Below are 9,542 nucleotides of genomic sequence, written 5' to 3'. Positions count from 1 at the left end.
ACCTTGGAGAAGAACTTCCATCAGTTTTCTAATCCAGAGACTAGAAATAAACACATTCACTTCCAAAATGTTACTAAAAACTTCAGGGTATAGATTCCACCCTAATTCTCTTTCTTCAAGCTTCTTAGAATTTTTTTCCTTTTTAATGTTCTAAGGGCATCAAGCACCAAATAGGCATCCAATATTATACTTCTTTTCATAATTTTTCCATGTTCACAATACAGACCCTCAATCCAGAAAACTGGGAGGAAGTCATTTTTAGTAGGACACACTGGTTTTCTTCAGTAACTAGAGAGAGGGTTGTGCTGCCCATTTCAGAGTGGCTGGTATGTTGTACTAGGTTTTCTGGAACAATACTTACATAAAATATTTTATCACATTATCAGTGTATTTGTCCATTTTATGTCCTAGTTTGGAGATTATAAATATGGTCACTATATTTAAAACAAAGTCCTGAGCCATCTTCATTATTCTTATGCCCCAAAGGCATACCTTATATCCATCTTCCAGTGAAATACATTCATTACTCCCTGGGGAGAAAAGAATGGAAATTTTTATGGGGGTGATGGTGCAGTGTTGACAAAATATCCATACAAGTGCATGGTGGTTTCATTTTTGGTGAGAGGGTTCTTTTAGTTACTGAAGAAAACCAGTGTGCCCTACTAAAAATGACTTCCCAGGGTTCTTTTAGCAAATCAGCAAGATTGTATAAGGTACATAATCTCATTGCCAAACTAATGTGACCTTGGGATAAGATAGAAAAGCAAATAAACTAAGATTGTTCCTAAAGGGTTGGGGGAACCAAATAGGACAAAAGGCTCACCAAGTCCAGGAGGGTGTAGTGAACTCTAACCCAAGTAGAATAGGCACCAGTATACCAGTGAGTGGACAGGATGTGGCCAAAGCAAATACAGGTGGTACTTTTCAGAGCTGAGTGGTATACAATCACAAAGCATTGAAGCCCACCCCTGTGACTGAAAAGCATACAGAAGTGAGCTCAAATCCCTAAGGAATTAGGCAGCAGGATCTGGGTCTACATCAATAGAGTCAGGATTCATGATTATGTTCTAGTCCTTGCTGGGAAACCAGGGAACTGGAAAATGAAGCAGACTGACAATAGACTAAGGACAGCAGACTATTTCCAGAAGGCACCATGGATCATGGAAGGAGCCCTGTAGCTTGCCAGGCCCAGCTCTTGGTGGGGTGAATCTAGGGGAAGTAGACTTTCATCACCTACAGCTAAGCTGCCAGACTTGGTGCTCTTAGTTAGATAAAGGATCACCAAGCTATTAGCAGTACCACTACCATTTATATTTAGTTGTACTCATCCTTCCTGGTCCTTCAATAACTTAAGAAAGCAAAGATAGCTCTAGATGGAAGAATCTTAGGAAAGTTCATTGATTTCTTGCTGCCAATGGACAACTGGGAAGCTTTAAATTCCAAATCAAATTCTAACTAAAGCTTACATAAGGAAGAGAAACATCCCACCTTCCATTACAGCATTTGACAATAATCTCAAATAATTAATGGGTGAGGACTGAAGGCAAAGATTTTAAGTCACAAGGGAGTGTTGGACAATTCAAAGGGATCTGATCAATTGGGAAGAAAATCAAGGATGCTGAGAACAGCTGGATAGAACAGCTTTCCTTATATCCCAGCAGCATAAACCAGGGGAACACATTAAATCACCAACTACAAAAGAAGGTGTTCATGTATTGGGGTTCAAGGGCTTTACTGCCAAGGGATTTGGTGTGCTTTTCATCTAAGATGAAAACCTTAGGTGAAGGAGAGATTAAAGAAAATACTTGATGAGATCCATCCTTGAGATAATAGAACAAAGACAAATGAAAACAAAGGCAAAGACCAATGAAGCATGCAGTTGCCTTCCCAACAAAGGAATCAAAAATGATAAAGCAGGGACAATGCTCTAAGAACTGCATATAATGTTTTAATATTTATGACTTCACCATCTTTGTTCTTTTTATTTTTCTTGGTCTGTTCCCTTCAGAGAATCACAGAAAAACACTGGTACAGATGATTGTTTCTAGCAGGAGACTCTGCTCTTTTCTACAGTTTTTCTCCTGGGATCCATACTCCCCAACGGACAAAGTAGATGGTGACAATTTTAAATAGTAAATAAACTTTTGGAGCACTTGCTCTGTATCAAGCACTAGTTCAAGAGTTGTGTTGATAGAGATACATATGGATGACATATAGGTAGATGATACAAATACATAGGTGGCATATAGATGATGGTATGGATATAGATGATATAGCTGTAGATATGGGTACAGATAAGTATAGCGATATATAGATACAAATGTAGGTATAGGTATATGCATAGAGATAGATTACAGATATAGATATAATCTAGATCTAGATCTATATTATAGGTATAGGTGTAGATGTAGAAGAAGAGGCAGAGGTAGAAATAGAGATGGAGACAGAGAAACATAGACAAAGACATAGACATAGACAAAGACATAGACATAGACATAGACATAGACATAGACATAGACATAGACATAGACATAGACAAAGACATAGACATAGACATAGACAAAGACATAGACAAAGACATAGACATAGACATAGACAAAGGCATAGACATAGACATAGACATAGACATAGACATAGACATAGACATAGACATATATAAACTCAAAAAGAAGGGAAAAGCAGGTCTAGTACCAGCTTTCCCAAAGAAAAGAGGCCAACAGAGGAGATAGAATGGGATGGAAAAGTGGTCAAACACTTAACAGTACCAGTGAGTTTCCTAGCATTTATAAATAGAACCGCTGCATTTCACCGATATTCAGGAAAAGGACTTAAATTTGTCACTAGCTAAAACCAATTATTTATGTACTATGTCCATAACCAAGGAAATTCCTGAAGCTGCAAGAGTATTTGGGTTTTCTGATTCCCACTTGGAGGGGTTGAGTAAATCCCAAAATGTGCCACCTTCTCTAAGAGAGAGAAATGCAGAACCAGAGCATCCTAGAGCTTGACCAAGTAAGTAGAACTGAAATAAGGATCACATACATCAGAATGGCCTGCAGCTACTTCATTTTTAAAATTTATTTTGTACCACAAGTGGCCAGAATTGAGTCATGGCAAATTATCACCATTGGCCCAAGGAAGGTCCCATTTTATTTTATTTATTTTACTATTTTATTTTATTTCACTTTTTGTTTCCCCACCATCCCCTTTCTATACTTCCTCATTTTTGTCTTGCCACAGGCCCTCAATATTAGTTGCATTGAGGTAATATATGGCTTTTCTATCTGCCTTCCATATGTTTATTTAATTTAATGTATCTAATACCAACAGTGTTTGCAACATTAATTATATACAACTTATGCATAGTATTGGCACTTTTTGTTTTTAAATTTATTTAAATAGCATTGTGCTATAAATATTATTTTTCTCCACACTCTATTTGATCTGACCTGGCACTCTTTTTTTTTTTTTTTTATTGACTTTGTAATAATATTACATTAAAAATATATATGTGAGGTCCCATTCAACCCCACCCCCCACCCCCCCTCTCTGACCTGGCACTCTTGAGAACTTCCATGAACAATGTATAAAGTCAGTTCACATCTCTGGATACTGCATGCATTTTTTACTTTGCAAACCCTACATTTCACTTCTCCATCCACTATTGACAGACACCTAAGTTACCAATAGCTTTTAACTACTACAAATAATTGGAAGTAAAAGAAAAAATAATATGTCAAATTGATGTGGATTTCTTCTGAAAAATGAGAAGGGAGAGCAGAAAAAAAGAGGGAGTATTCAACTTTTTGCTTGCACTCACTGTCTGCTTTCTGTGTCTGTTCCTCGTATGCGTGTCTTCTTTTTAGGAGGCACCAGGAATGGAACCCGGGATGGCCCAATGGCCTGAGCCACCTCCACTCCAGGCATTCGACTTTTATGAGTGAGGGGTAGAGGGTGGAGTGTTCTTAAAATACATAGTAACACTGTGATGACCTCACCTGGAAAATTATTTCAGTTGTCATTATTTGCACTTTCCAAGTCAGCTAAAAAAAAAATAGTAAGGCCAAAAAGAGCTTCTACATTCATAACTAGATTTTTCTGAAAGTCCAATATCTAAATGAGCCTTGTGACTCTCCAAGAGAGACTTCCAATATAAGATATTCCCTAAATAGAAATACCTATTAACCAGTGGAACTAGTGTTCGATTGAACACATTTCAGTATACACTCTTTTATTGTGGTAATGTATTATTTTACCTTGTCCAAGTAATTAATACACTATAATATCAGAATTCAATGAGATTTTCACCAAAACTAATTGAGCTTTGAGGATAAAAGATGCCTTTATAGAGAAGAAACTTTTTGGGGCAGATTTTTCTATTATTCAGTTATATACATTTTTTAAATATAACACATTTTTGGGTTTCAAGATTTTGCTTATTTTTCCAATGCCTGGAATCCTAAGTCTCTGTAGAAAACCATGTTTAAAATAATCTGCAACTGGTTGGTTCTTACCAGTTTCTCACCCACTCGTACTCATCACATCTGCTATTAATAAAATCCACCAGTGTCAGCAAGAGCGCCTAATCTACTGCAGGTGTTAAACCAAGGAAGAAGGATGGCATGGGATTTGGAGTGTGGTTGTGAGAAGAGCAAGGGTGACGGCGTGCTTGCTGGCCAGATCCAGGGTGCCCCTTATCCAGCTCTGAAGACCTCGGCCACACAAGTTCTATCAATCGGCAACTGTAGAGCTCCTCTCCTGTTTAACTGACTTCAGGATGGGCAAAATGGATTCAGTATATGCTATCTGAAAATACGAGCCATTGTTTAAAGGCAGCACGTTGTTCATAAGCAGGAGAACAATTGTCTGGGAACCATCAGAAACTAGGTTTTTAGCTTTTTGGTCCACTCTAAACAAAACTTTGGAAAGGCACTTTAGGTGAGAAAGTGGGAGTCATTATTTAACCATATTGCATTCAAACATGAATCTACAATTCAATGAGCAAAGGACTTTTGTGTGCATTTGGTGAAAGCGAAAAAAAAAGATTGCAAATAAAAAGTTATACATTAATTTATTTCATCTTTATCATTTATTTTTGTAAACTGCTCAAGCCATGCTTTATTTATTGCAACTCATCCATACATAATTCTCTGTAGTTTAGAAAACCGCATCTAACATTTTCACCCCAACTTTATAAATTGCATTGATTTATTTCTGTCTCTTAAGCCTAAAACCATTTATTACAACAACAAAACATCCTCCTATTCTGGTGATCAGGAACAAAGTCTACCCACTTACTGTGGAGTGAGAATTGACAGATGGCCAAATGGGGTGGTAGCTTTGATTTTAATGTGTCTTAAGAGAGTAAATGAAGCAAAGGCAATCTTCATCTCATGTGAAAAGTTGGATTTTTGTGTGGCTTGTCGGCAACACCGAGTTGCAATTCTCACAGCACTTCATTGATTTTCCACTCAACCATGACCATTCAGATGGCAAAAAGCAGGGGCAAAGAATTTTAAAGTCCTCCCCCCTCCCGTTTGTCTATAAAAATACAAACAGCGTTGACTATCTCACTTCAGTGGTAGTCAGTGATTTGCGGGTGCAAAGTCTTTATGGGTGTTACAGGTTATGAATTTTTAATTTTACATAAAATGAAGAGGTTTTGTCGAGAGAATCATTAACATCATAAAGACAGTGAGACTAAAACTTCTTCACACCTCCCCACCTGTGATTTTAGCGTATATTGTGGATGACAAAGCACTTGCTTTCAGCTCTGAAAGAGGACAGATTTCAACAGCAGGACATGAAATAACAAAATAATGCTTTAAACAGAGCAATAAAGACTACTTGCTGTAGGAGAGAATGGTATCCCATACTGGCTTCAACCCCCAATTTAACTTTAAGTACAAATTACCATTAAAATACAAAGATTAATTTCTTCGTCCACTCTAAGTAGGAAAGCAATTGAAAAAACATTTGGGGAAAAAGGAGGTAATGGCTAAACTCAAAGATTATTAGTCACTAAATAGCATGTAAAACAATTGGAAGCATGACCTCACTAAACAAATGTATTTCAAATTTGGGAAAAAATTTATTTCTGTAGTAGTACAAATATGAGTCACAGCATATAGTACAAGCCGTGAGAAAATTGGTCTGTTTTATTTTAATGCAGTCTTTGAATGTATTACAGATATGTTTCTCAGGCCCAGTGAGTTAGTTGGTGTTATTTGTGCTTAAGTTTCAACTTTCAATATGATGAAATAGAACAAGAGCAGGCTCTGCTGCCAAAAATACCTGAATTAGACTTGTCTCTGCCTTTCACCTGCTTTGTAAAATTGGGCGGCTAACTTAGCTCTTTCAGTCTTTATTTTCTCATCTGTTTTAATGGGAACAATAAGCCCTGTCTGACAGGCTTCTTGCAATGATTCAATTAGATTATCCTTGTGAAGTGACCAGTGGGGCTGGCATTCAGTAAATTTTAGCTCACTTTGCACATGAGGCTAATAAAGTACAATAATCCTTCTATTCCAAGTCCATTTGTTAGGAATATGAAACACACCCTTGTGGTACTCAGAGGAGAGTAAGAATTCCTCTCAGCCCAATTGCTAGCACCACGTCGCACCAGTACTCAAGTTCTCTCTACTGTGGACACTAACTAATGTTAGGGAATAGAGGCAGCTTTCCAGGGACCCAGGAATGCAGAGTCACATTTGATTGACAGCCTATTGATACGGGGACATCCTCCAGGCTTGTGCTTCACCCACTAGCCACAGCATTTCTGAGCAGTTCAGGGTTCACGCAGGTGTGCTGCTGAGTGGCGGGAAGCAGAAAATGGACATTCCTACAGGCCATCACACGGACGGCCATGCGTGCTCCTTTGAAAGTGAACTCTGAGTAACTGTGAATAGAGATGCAAATACTGACAAGGTGATAGCTAATATTCAGAAAATGAAAACCATCTCAGCTGGTCAAAAGGAAAGCAAGCCCAGAGCCTTGCCCCTCCTCTGTGTCAGATCGCCCTCAGCCTCTCTCATGAGGATATTGTGTGACTGCATTTAGGCTCACTTGGATAATCCAGGGAAATCTCCCCATCTCAAGATCCTTCCATTTAGTCACATCTGCAAAGTCTGTAAGTAACTCTAACAGGTTCCAGGGATTAGGAACTGATATTCTGGGTGGGCTTTAATCAGCCTACTGCTCTCGATTTAACACAGCAAATGCCTCCTTGCGCCAGACTCATTCCCTCTCACCCACGCTCCACAGTATTCGCTGTGATCTTCCTGAGGTGGCCCTCGGCTTGCTCAATACGCTTTACCTTCTGGATAAAATTTCATGCTCCTTCTAATGCGTTCTTCATTTTACTCCTCACTGACGGGGACTCTGCCCCACTGGCTCTTCCAATCTCTGCCTTCGAATATTCTATTTTGCCTTGACCACCTCTGTTCTTTAAGGTCACCTCATGACTTTTTTTTTACCTCATGACTTCTTCCATCAAGTAAGCTTTCCCCCGTCACCTCCCTCACTTCCCTCACCTTCCTCACCTCCCTCACCTGTCAGCAGAGCCAGCTCCAGGGAGAGGCAACCACCGCAGCCACAGAGCTCCTCAAGCCTAAAAGGGCGCCTTGCTTGGGCTAAGGCTCTGCTGTTTCCATCCTGAAAATCTTGATGTTTAAGAGGGGCCTCACATGTTCAGTGTTTCACTACTCCCCTCAAATTATTTAGCTCGCCCACCTCATAGTCCTGCTAACTTCCTTCCAGCTTGATGGGTTAACGGGAGGACCTCCCTCTGGAAGTCTCTTCAGAAGCCTTCGTGAAAGAAGGTGGACAAGGAAAAAGAAACTGGTTCGGTGAAGGATTTCCAACAATGTTTTCAAATTTGATAAACCATCTTGCTGTGAAAATCCTGTGACCAGACAGGAGCCACGGGGGTGGTCCGTGAGATAGAGGCTGTTGCCCGAGGAGGAGGCAATCATTTAACTCTTGGTCCTAAGAAAGGCTTAAAGCAGGGGTTCTTAAGCTTTTGTTGTTGTTGTTCCATCGACCCCTTTGCCAGTCAAGTGAAAACCCCAACCCCTTACTAAGCCCACACTGTACTGTGTCCTATTTAATAAATACATCACACTCCCACCAACACGTCCCCATAAGAACAAAGTGTGTTTTTTTAAAAATTTCAATTCAAACTCACAGAACCCTGGTTAAGAACCCCTGGCTTAAAGAGGCAACCACACACTGGGCCTCTCTCCAACACCATATAGTAGCTCCAAGGACCCTTTTCATGGGCACTTCTCAGGGAGCACCATCAAAAACCCCTGCTTCCATGGGGCTTGTACTAGGAAGATGGAGAAAGCCAATCGAAAAAGTACGGATAACACAGCATATGTCAGATGGTAATGAACACTATGAAGAAAAACAGAGGGAAAGTTGGCCAGGTAGTTTAGGGCAGAAGGAAATGGCAATTTTGACAGGAGGTATCAGGGAAGATCTCACTGAGAAGTTATCATTTAGGTCAGGACTTTAAGTAGGTGAAGGAGCAAGGCATATGGATATCGAGAAAAAGAGCTTTCTAGGCAAACATAAAAACAAGTTCAAAATCCCCAAATGCAGAGCATGGTGAGCAATTTTGAAAGATCAAGGAGTGGAGTGAGTGAGAAGGAGTGTGGTAAGAGAGGAGGCCCAAGAGTTAAGGAGAATCCAGAGGGTGAGGACTTGGAGAAAATATAAGCATTTTGGCTTTTATTCTAGGGGAATTGGGGAACATCTGTAATGATGTTTGAGCAAATTAGCATCATATCCCACTTATGTTGACAGACGATTACTTTGTCTGCTAGGATGAGATTGAACTGTAAGTGAGCAGTAGAGGAGAGTACACCAAGGAAGAGGCAGTAGGGCCAGTTAGGAAGCATCTCTGGCAGACCTGGAGCAGTTAATGTCTGCTGCTAAGGTTTCCACTACAGATGCAAGGTAAAGAAGGTACGTGTGCTGTCTTTCTGTCTGGTTGTGGTAGCCAAGATTGAATGGTGGAACACAGGAAATTGTAAAAACATGGGAAGGGGAAATAATTTGCAACTCAGAAATAAACTTAAAAACAGCAGCAACAACAGAAAACAGCGAGAAAGCAACAATCCAGGCATAAGGTGAAAGTGTCTTGAACAATGGAGATGATGAGAATGGATGATTTCAGAATTTATTCTGATTGTAGAGCCAAAGGAATTTGTTCATGCTACAGGTATGGGGTGAGAAAAAAAGAGTGGAGTCAAGTACAACACAGGTATTTGGCCTGGGCAGCCAGAAGGTTGGAGTTTGCATTTACTGGGAACACTGTGGGAGGAGCAGGTTAGGGTTGGGTTGCAGAAATCAGGAGTTTGAATTTGCGCATTTTAAATTCATGATTCCTAGATAGGTGAATATTTCTGTCTGGAGTTCAGGGGCAAGTGTGGGCTTTAAATACAAGTTTTAGGGTTTTTTGGGGGTATACATAGCATTCAAAATCATGGGGCTAGATGAAATTTTCAAAGGAGTGAGTATGAATAGAGATAAAAAGA

General features: G+C 39.7%; 1 non-coding gene across 1 annotated transcript; it reads left to right on the top strand.

Annotated features, from left to right (window-relative positions):
- Window positions 1-8,897: 8,897 nt before the first annotated feature.
- Window positions 8,898-9,030, top strand: LOC131273386 (small nucleolar RNA SNORA31). The gene has a single exon (XR_009180582.1). It is a non-coding gene; the product is annotated as a small nucleolar RNA SNORA31 (small nucleolar RNA).
- The last annotated feature ends 512 nt before the right edge of the window (window positions 9,031-9,542 follow it).

This window comes from Dasypus novemcinctus, chromosome 14, assembly GCF_030445035.2.
Source record: "Dasypus novemcinctus isolate mDasNov1 chromosome 14, mDasNov1.1.hap2, whole genome shotgun sequence".
In the NCBI taxonomy this organism is placed as follows: domain Eukaryota; kingdom Metazoa; phylum Chordata; class Mammalia; order Cingulata; family Dasypodidae; genus Dasypus; species Dasypus novemcinctus.
This window is presented reverse-complemented; position numbering and strand designations above follow the sequence as displayed.